The sequence below is a fragment of the Urocampus carinirostris genome, chromosome 1, assembly GCF_059441175.1.
Source record: "Urocampus carinirostris isolate Australia breed hairy pipefish chromosome 1, RoL_Ucar_1.0, whole genome shotgun sequence".
Taxonomy (NCBI): domain Eukaryota; kingdom Metazoa; phylum Chordata; class Actinopteri; order Syngnathiformes; family Syngnathidae; genus Urocampus; species Urocampus carinirostris.
The window spans coordinates 74922596-74932959 of NC_142349.1; the positions used below are offsets into that span (position 1 = coordinate 74922596).

Here is a 10364-nt window from a genome sequence, read left to right on the forward strand (position 1 = left end):
GTTGAATCTTTGTCCACAAAATGAGCAGGAAAAAGGCTTCTCGTCCGTGTGGGTTCTTGTGTGGTTTTCTAGGACATGCTTCCGGCTGAATCTTTGACCGCAAATTGAGCAGGAAAAAGGCTTCTCTGCAGTGTGGACTCCTGTGTGAATTTTTAAGGTCCATTTGTGCCTGAATAACTTACCACAAATTGAGCAGGAAAAAGGCTTCTCGCCAGTGTGGACTCTTGTGTGGTCTTTTAAGGCTCCTTTGTGCCTGAATTTCTGACCACAGATTGAGCAGGAAAAGGGTTTCTCACCAGTATGGATTCTTGTGTGAGTTTTTAAGGCCCCTTTTTGCCTGAATTTATGACCACAAATTGAGCAGGAAAAGGGTTTCTCATCAGTATGGATCCTTGTGTGATTTTTTAAGGCCCCTTTGTGCCTGAATTTCTGACCACAAATTGAGCAGGAATAAGGCTTCTCACCAGTATGGATTTTTGTGTGAATTTTTAAGGCCGCTTTGTGCCTGAATTTCTGACCACAAATTGAGCAGGAAAAGGGTTTCTCATTAGTATGGATTCTTGTATGTCTTTTTAAGTGTTCTTTCTGGCTGAATTTTTCATCACAAATTGAACAGGAAAAAGGCTTCTCGCCAGTGTGGGTTCTTGTGTGTGAGTTTAGGTATTCCTCGAGCCTAAAATTTTCACCACAGATTGAACAGGAAAAAGGCTTCTCCCCAGTGTGGATTCTGGTGTGGACTTTTAAGACATACTTTCGGCTGAATCTTTTACCGCACACCGAGCAGGAGAAAGGCTTCTCACCAGTGTGAATGACCATATGCAACTTCAAACGATACTTGAACTGAAATGTTTTCCCACACTGAGAACATGTTTTATCACCTTCTGACTGTTCATTGCCATCAGTGTGTGCAGAGTCGGACATGTCGTCATCATCAGTTTTCACTTGTTGACGGGAGCCACTGCTTGGAGGCTCCTGCCAGTTTTCTTCATGTTTTACCTGACTCCCAGGAGTTAAACAGGTCTCGGTCACCGGCAACTCTGTGAAATGTCCCTCCTCTTTGACAGAAACAGGCTCCACATCCTCCTCCTCCTTTTTAATGTCAGGAAACTCTGGTTCCTGCCGGACAGGAGGCAGGACTTCTTCACTGACATCTGTGGTGCAAAAGACACACATAGGTTGCGTATTAGTTAAAATATACCGAAACTGATAAATGACAAAATGTATAAATATATCGACTGCATTCATGCAATAATTCTAACCAATGGAGACAGAAACGAGACAGAACCTCAATTAAAATGTGTACAATGTGTCCCTGCCACCTACACAGGACTCCCATCAGTTTGCCTACAGGGCAAACCGCTCCACTGACGACGCCATAAACAACGCTCTTCACACCGCGCTGAGCCACCGGGGGAGCTACGTCAGAATGCTGTTTCTGGACTTTAGCTCAGCCTTCAATACCATTGTCCCGGAGATCCTGGTGGAGAAACTCTCTCACCTAGGATTCTCTTCCTCCATCTGCCATTAGATAATAGACTTCCTCTCAAACCGCCCACAGTCCGTGAAACTCTGCAACCACGTCTCTCTCACCCTAACACTGAGCACTGGCTCCCCCCAAGGATGGGTACTGAGCCCCTTACTTTTCACCATCTACAACTCCAACTGCTCACCGACCCACCTCACAAACACAATTGTTAAGTACGCCGACGATACTACCATCTCATCTCCGAAAGGGACAAGGCGGCGACACTGACAACGTGGTGTTCAAAAAACCACCTCATTCTGAACACTACAAAAACAAAAGTGTTATAAACATGAACAAAGCCCGTCACAGATCCTGGATAACTGACAAACACCTCTGAGCTATCCTGAGAATTGCCACAACAAAACTTACTCCAGACTTTGATGCACTGACAAAACAGGGAGTTGGACAACACTGTCCCCACTGAAACTGATGGTAAGTTTTCCTGCTGTGATCAAAGCAGCGCTGCCACGAGCGGCTGCCTTTTCCGGCAGCTGCCCTATTGTTTTATTGTCTGCTCCTATCTTCGGTGTTTTTTCTTCCCGTTTTGACTACTACACTACGGATTACTTCTATCCTATGGACATGGGTTTTAGCGCACAAAAAATGCGTGTATTCAAGGAATTTCAACTCCTTGCCCTGAAGAATTCTCGTGCCGGCGTGATGAAGGGGCCTATCGTGGAAGAAGAGCCGGAGCTAGCCAAGCGGCTAGCGGCGTTATAAGTCTTCGGTACTATCCGTTATCATGGTAAATGCGAACTCACGACCAAATAAGATCATCGAGTGCTGGTGGAAAACATCGAAGCGCACGGGGAGCGCAGTTGCTGTGTTTTGCGGAAACGTGGCTCACGTTTAGCATTCCGGACGCTAACGTGTAGCCACCCGGAGCTATCCGGCTTCAACGCCGCTAAACAGAGACACGAAAGCCGGGGGAATCAGAGAGGAGGCGGACTTGCTAACACGAGGTGGTGTATCCCTGGATTTTCACAAAGAAAAGATTTCCATCTGCCGCAGGGATGTCGAACTTTTGGACTAGCGTGACGTCATCCACTCCGCTACAATCACCCCTAGGGCATCATGTTCATCTGTTAATAAACAACAGGGTAGACTGCTGGAAGTGTGAATTTCCCTACGGGGATGAATAAAGTATCTATCTATTCAACTGAAATGTCATTAAATTAATCATTAATCGGTCAAATCCTGTATGTAATTTATATAACACTCAATCCATCTGTTCTTGGCTCGGCCCCTCTGTCAAATTTTAGAACTCATTGTGTCCCTCGAGTCAAAAAGTTTGCCCACCCCCAGTGTTCATTTTACCTTTAATAAGTGATGGGTCTCGGGGACTCGCATGCTCAAAAATCTATGGGTCCCCAAAATTGAGTGTCATCCAGGTTTAAATTGTAAACCGGCGACAAAGATATAGTATAAATCTATATATTCATTCAGTTTTAATCATCACAGTTAATTGGTAATACAAGGTAGTTATCACTTCAGATTTTTCAGTTCATATATTCTTCCTGGTTTGCTGTCCCGCCACAGTTGTAATGCCTTCTCAGGGTCCAATTGTTTGGAAAGAGGCACCTCCATAAGCTGGTGTTGTGTTGCGATATTGAGGCGGTTTCACTTTTTTGTGAGGATGCCGTTTCGGACGCTAAAACCCCTCTCACAACCTGCAGTACGGACGGCTGATGTTAATGCAAGCTGCGCCAACAGAATGGGATTTGGAAAATCATGTAGCCTCCATTATCATCCTTCTCATAGCGTAACTAGGAATATAATTCAGTCCATTTTGGCAGAAAAGTCATTTTAGAACTCACCCGGTTCCTGTAACCATCAAAGGAGAATATGTAGAATTTGTCCAGACCTACAAATACCTGGGTGTGCAGCTGGACAACAAACTGGACTGGACTGCCAACACAGAAGCTCTATGTAGGAAAGGGCAAAGCCGACTTTACTTCCTCAGAAGGCTGGCCTCCTTCAAAATCTGAAAAAAGCTCCTGAAAATATTCTATGAGACAGTAGTGGCAAGCGCCCTCTTCTATGCGGCAGCCTGTTGGGGAGGCAGCATCAAGAAGAAGGATGCCTCTCGTCTCAATAAACTGGCTAGGAAAGCGAGCTCTGTTGTGGGCACGGAGCTGGACGGCCTAACAACAGTAGCTGAGAGACGGGCACTGGAAAAGCTGCGGTCAATCATGGACAATCCATCGCATCCACTACACAGCATTATCTCCAGACAGAAGAGCAGTTTCAGCGACAGACTGCTGTCACTGTCTTGTACTACGGACAGACTGGAGAGATCTTTTCTTCCTCATGCCATGAGGCTCTTTAACTCTACCCGGCAGAGTAAAAGCCCACAGTAAACCACACCCCCTACATTGCATATCACCAAATTTTATTGCAATATGTATTCTGTGTGGGCAGTGGTTAGCGCATGTGCGGCACAGTTCATGTCATGGGAACCTCCTGCGTGGGTTCAAATCCAGCTCCAGACTTCCTGTGCGGAGTTTGTATGTTCTCCCCGTGCTTGCGTGGGTTTCCTCCGGGCACTCCGGTTTCCTCCCACATTCCAAAAACATGCATTTCAGGTGAATTGGCCGGTCCAAATTGTCCCTAGGTGTGAATGAGCGAGTTGTCTGTCCCCGTGTGCCCTGCAATTGGCTGGCAACCAGTTCAGGGTGTCCCCTGCCCACTGCCCATTGATGGCTGGGACGGGCTCCAGCCCCCCCGCGACCCTAATGAGGATAAGCGGTATGGCTAATGAGATGATGAGATGATGTATTCTGTGTAGCACTATTTAGATATTCTATATAACACGCTACAGTGGGCATTAGCACGTCACATTGCGTATTTGTATATTGTATTCTTTTTGCTTTATTATTGTATTGTTCTCAGCTCAGGGATGCTGCTGGAAATGTGAATTTCCCTGTGGGGATGAAAAAAGTATCTATCTATCTATCTATTTTCTTGCTAGGAGTATTCTTTTGTTTATTTTCTTTTGTCCAATCGTTCGGCTTCAACACACGTGTTTTCCTTGCCTCCGCGACCTTCTGAAAAATGTCTCCGCCGTTTTTTCGTGCCGGAATTATTGCCGTTGTTCGCAATTTCTGCATCGACTTATTACTGACACTGAAGAAATGACCAATTTTGTGTTTATTTACACCTAATAGTAACTGTTTTTTCAGAGGCATACTTCTCTTTCACTCGACGACAACCACCACAACGAGATCTCGTTTGCAGAGATCGGCGTGCAGACGAAAACCCGAACGGCGAGAATTCATTGGACAACCGATGTGTCAATCCACGTTTAAATCGGTCACGATTGGCTAAAGATTTTTTGGTCATGACGTTTTTGGCGGCGCCCTCTATGGCTGCGGCTGGATCTGCTCCCGACAGTTTCTCACATTCTAGTCAAAAACCCCAATCTTCGACTCAGTTTATGAGGGCGAACAAAGACAACTCTAACTGTAGATTAATATACGATCGCAGTTTTGCTGGATACGCGAACATCCCGAAATCCAGCGCAAATTTCGACGATCACTCTGGAGTGTTTACTTAGCCTCGGAGTGCTACGTCAACAGAACACAGCGGCCTACAAAGCAGCGAGTAAAAGTGGCAAGCGGAAGCGCTGTGACCGGGGAAGGAAACGAGGTTGTCGGGCCGGGCTAACGGCTCGGATGAAGGCTAAACCCTTCAAAACGCCTCTACCATCCATTTTCCTATCCAACGTCCGCTCCCTGGACAACAAACTGGACCATTTACAATTGGAATTCTCATCGAACCGCGAGTTGACGAACTGTTGTGCTTTAATTCTGACGGAGACATGGCTAAACTCATCTATCCCGAATGACGCTGTTAGCATTGTGGGGCTAACTGCTTTCCGCGCCGATAGAAGCGGCGAGCTCACCGGCAAAAGAAAGGGTGGCGGTCTATGCATTTATACAAACAACAACTGGTGTAGAAATGCGAAGATAATCTCGAATCACTGCTCACGAGACATTGAACTTTTGACGGTGATCTGCAGACCCTTCTACCTACCGAGGGAGTTTAGCGCGACCATCATTACTGCCGTGTACGTGCCCCCCAGCGCTAATACGAAGGAGGCAATGGACGTTCTCTACCGAACTGTGAGTGAACTGCAGCATGCTTACACCGAGTGCATTTTTATTGCGGCGGGGGACTTTAACCAGGCCAATATGAAAACAGTTCTCCCGCATTCCCATCAGCATGTAAATTTTGCTACAAGAGGTAGGAACACATTAGACCTGGCCTACACAAACATCAAAGGTGCATATAAAGCAGCCCCCCGCCCCCACCTTGGCTCATCAGATCACCTTTCTGTTATGCTAATTCCAGCATACAAGCCCCTGCTGACCAGAGAAAAACCTACAGAGAAGCAGGTGAGGGTGTGGTCTGAGGGGGCAATGGAGGCACTACAGGACTGCTTTGATTGCACTGATTGGGACATGTTTAAATCGGCTGCCACTTACAACAACAAAATAAATATAGATGAGTACGCCATTTCTGTGTCAGCCTATATCAGTAAATGTGCAGAAGACGTCAGCAATACCAAAACTATATGCACCCGTGCCAATCAGAAGCCCTGGATGACTGCTGAGATACGCAAACAACTAAAAGTACGGAACCTTGTCATTAAATCTGGTGACATGGAGGCGCTGAGATCAGCGAGGGCTAACCTGAACCGTGCTATCAGACTAGCAAAGCGAACGTACAGTCAAAAAATCCAGGAACGTTTCCTCAACAAAACCAACACCAGGGATATGTGGAAAGGCATTCAGGCCATTACCAAATACAAGCCAACCACCGCCCCAGTGCAGGACACTAGCATGGACTTTCTGAATGACCTCAACAAATTCTTTGGAAGGTTCGAGGCACAAAACGGCACCACTGCAGCGAAAGCGGTTCCAAATCAGGACGAAAGAGCACTCCACCTGGACTCATCTGACGTGAGGAAGACCCTGAGAAGGGTCAACACAAGGAAGGCTCCAGGCCCGGACAACATTCCGGGGCGGGTACTTAGGGAGTGCGCCGATCAGCTGGCTTGTGTACTAACAGACATTTTCAACACCTCGCTAGACCAAGCCAAAGTACCATCATGCTTCAAATTTGCCAACATCATCCCAGTGCCAAAGAAACCCCAGATCTTATCATTCAACGATTACCGGCCCGTTGCACTGACTCCTATCATAATGAAGTGCTTTGAGAGACTGGTTAAAGAGCACATCACCTCCAGTCTCCCCTCCTCATTCGACCCCTTTCAGTTTGCCTACAGGACAAACCGCTCCACCAGGGATGCCATCTCCTCTGCGCTTCACCTGAGCCTGACACATCTAGAGGAGAAGAACACCCATGTGCGGATGCTGTTCCTGGACTTCAGTTCAGCATTCAACACCATCATCCCACAACATCTGGTAGACAAAATGAGACTCCTGGGTTTCAACACCCCCCTGCGGAACTGGCTGCTGGACTTCCTCTGTGACAGACCCCAATCAGTGCGGATAGGTCAGAACAGTTCAGATGTCATCTACCTCAGCACGGGCTCCCCCCAAGGCTGCGTCCTAAGCCCCTTGCTGTTCACCTTGATGACACACGACTGCGTCCCTAGGTCCGCCACAAACCACATCGTGAAGTATGCTGACGACACAACAGTGGTGGGCCTCATCAGGGATGACAACGACCTAGCCTACAGAGAGGAAGTGGAGCAGTTGGTGGGCTGGTGCAGGGACAACAGCCTGGTCCTGAATGTTGACAAAACTAAAGAGATCATTGTCGACTTTAGGAAAAACCAGCCCAACCATGCCCCACTTTGCATCAACAACAAGGCTGTGGAGGTTGTCAGCAGTATCAAGTTCCTAGGGGTGCACATTACAAACAAACTCACCTGGTCCGTGAACACTGCATCACTGGTTAAGAGGGCACAGCAGCGCCTGTACTTCCTGCGGAGGATGAGGAGAGCCCACCTGCCCCCACCCTCCCTCATCACATTCTACAGGGGCACCATAGAGAGTATCCTGACCAGCTGTATCTCTGTGTGGTGTGGAGGCTGCAGCGCTACCGACTGGGGTAGTGTGAGGAGGGTAACGAGGACAGCAGAGAAAATAATCGGGACTACACTTCCCTCCATTCAGGACATTGGCCAGAAGCGCTGCCTATCCCATGCTAAGAACATTACCGGGGACCCCTCTCACCCCCATCATGGACTGTTCACTCTGCTAGCCTCTGGGAAGAGGTTCTGCAGTGTGCGGTGCAGGACCACCAGGCTCCGCAATAGTCTAGTCCCCCTGGCCATTAGACTGTTAAATGGTCAATCTAACATATAGTTAACTTAAATCTAAACGGCTGCTAATCTGACTTTTTGCACTACTGGCAGTTTTTTATAGCTTGCCACTCATTGCACATTGCTCTCTGCACTATGGTAATTACAGCGTTATTGTTACAGTGTTAATGTTACTGTGTACCTGACTTGTTAACCTGACTGCCCATTTTGCACATCTGGTTAGCTACTCTTCTTGCACTATCGGCACTATTGTAAAATACTATACGTAGCCAAAATACAATACAACTTTATTTATATCTGTACATTCAAGGAAACTGTGGGGGTCAGATGCATCGACATTTCGTTCTGTATACACGTGTACTAGAATGACAATAAAGTAGATCTGAATCTGAATCTTTTGTTCCTTAAACAGGCCTTCATGAGTAGTGAAGGGCTAATAACCGTAAAAAAAGCTTGCACTTGGCCAAGAGCGATGAAAATCAAAAGGTCAGAAGCTAATAGAAGTAAAAAAAAATGTAATTGAAACATACCTGTCAACCTGTACGTTTAGGCCGTACAAAGTACGTTCATCGTGCATTTTAAGACGTGTACGACGTACAAAAAAATCTGTACGGAAAAACGCAAATTTGTCAATGATGGGTACCATCCGCTAGACACCGACTATCACCAAACGGCAAATCAATCAAGTCAAACCAGTTCGAGTTGTGTATGAAAGGAAGTCCGTCTCTTTTTAGAGAACCGGCTTTTTGGGCTCATCTTATTAAAAAGAGCCGGCTCTCAAACGGCTCACTTGCTTTGATGCGTTATATAACGAATTTTTATTGTTGTACAAAGAAGTTAAGAAAAAAGGAAGTATAAAAGGAGAAAATGAAAAAAATGACAGGTTTGTGGTTACCCCTTGAATCAGTATATAACCAACAATCATTTAATGCAGAAAATGAATTCATAATTTGAATAAGAAAAGGTATTATTCTACTTAATTATGTTTGCATATATTTTTTCCTTCTACAGTGAACGTCCGAGCGACTTCATTTTTGATCTTTTTTTTTAATAAACCTCTTTTGTTGTCGAGCAACTTAGTATCTCACAACAAAATGTTAATTAACAATATATATATGATATAACGAGGGCGGCACAGTGGTTAGCGCGTGTGCGGCACAGTTCTAAGGTCTTGAGAACCTCCTGTGTGGGTTCAAATCCAGCAACCGGACTTCCTGTGCGGAGTTTTTATGTTCTCCCCGTGCTTGCGTGGGTTTCCTCCGGGCATTCCGGTTTCCTCCCACATTCCAAAGACATGCATTTCCAAATTGTCCCTAGGTGTGAATGAGCGAGTTGTCTGTCCCTGTGAGCCCTGTGATTGGCTGGCAACCAGTTCAGGGTGTCCCCTGCCCGCTGCCCGAAGATAGATGGGATGGGCTCCAGCCCCCCCCGCGACCCTACTGAGGATAAGCGGTGCAGCTAATGAGATGAGATGATATAACGAAACAACTGTACAATATAAAATGTTAAACTACATGGTGTAAGATTATTTTTGTATTTTGTAAGGGAAAATACATCATTTTGTAAGGGCATGGAGCCCTGGAGCGTGTATATGGAAATAAATGACCGACCTGCTCTGTTCAACACAACTCGTAGCTCCTTGCTAATGCTAACTTGGTTTAGCCGTCGATCTTCTCGCTCGTTGTCATCTTGAAGCTCCTCTTTCAAATTTCCTTTCCATCTCTCGCACATATTAGCCACCTTTTAATCTTTACGGAGTTAAATGCAGTTAGATTGAGTTTAATTCTGCACACGACTAGAAGTAATCAAAAGGTCAGAGGCTAACAGAAGTAAAATAAAAATGTGATCGAAATAAAAGTGACCAACCTGCTCTGTTCAACATGAATCGTAGCTCCTTGCTAATGCTAACTTGGTTTAGCCGTCGATCTTCTCGCTCGTTGTCATCTTGAAGCTCCTCTTTCAAATTTCCTTTCCATCTCTCGCACATTTTAGCCACTTTTGAACGTTTAGGAAATTAAATGAAGTTAGACGGAGTTCAATTCTGCACAAGATTGGAGCGAAACGCTAATGGGCCGCAGATAACGGCAGCAGTGATGTGTGGTTCTTCTCTTCTTCTCGGATGTCAGCCATCTCTTTCGTGCTCTATCGCCCCCTAGCATCATACCATCTCACAGTTCCACTCTGCTGTGTTGTTGGCGAACGAAAAAAGTTTGTGAGCAGACTCCCTTCGAAATGCTCTCTCATTATCGCTTTCCCTTTCTCATTCTCATTCTCATTCTCATTCTCATTCTCATTCTCTTTCTCTTTCTCGTTCTCTCTCTCTCTCTCTCTCTCTCTCTCTCTCTCTCTTTATCTCTCTCTCTCTCTTTCTCTTTCTCTCTCTCTTTATCTCTCTCTCTCTCTCTCTCTCTCTCTCTCTCTCTCGACAGCAACTGTCAAATTAACTGGCGCAACAACAAAAAAGTGATTTATTATTGTCAAATCAAACATGTAACAAACAAAAACAAAAAGGAAGTGTTTGATACGCCACGTTATAGTAATCAG

The 10364-nt window shown here is 45.9% G+C and overlaps 1 pseudogene across 1 annotated transcript; it reads right to left on the minus strand.

The window, feature by feature from the left end:
• Positions 1-9: 9 nt before the first annotated feature.
• On the minus strand, positions 10-9933 carry LOC148376901 (uncharacterized; annotated as a pseudogene). The gene is made up of 2 exons (XR_015852622.1): positions 9687-9933; positions 10-1151 (listed from the first exon to the last, which is right to left on the minus strand). The product of XR_015852622.1 is annotated as an uncharacterized LOC148376901 (transcript).
• Between the last annotated feature and the right edge of the window lie 431 nt (positions 9934-10364).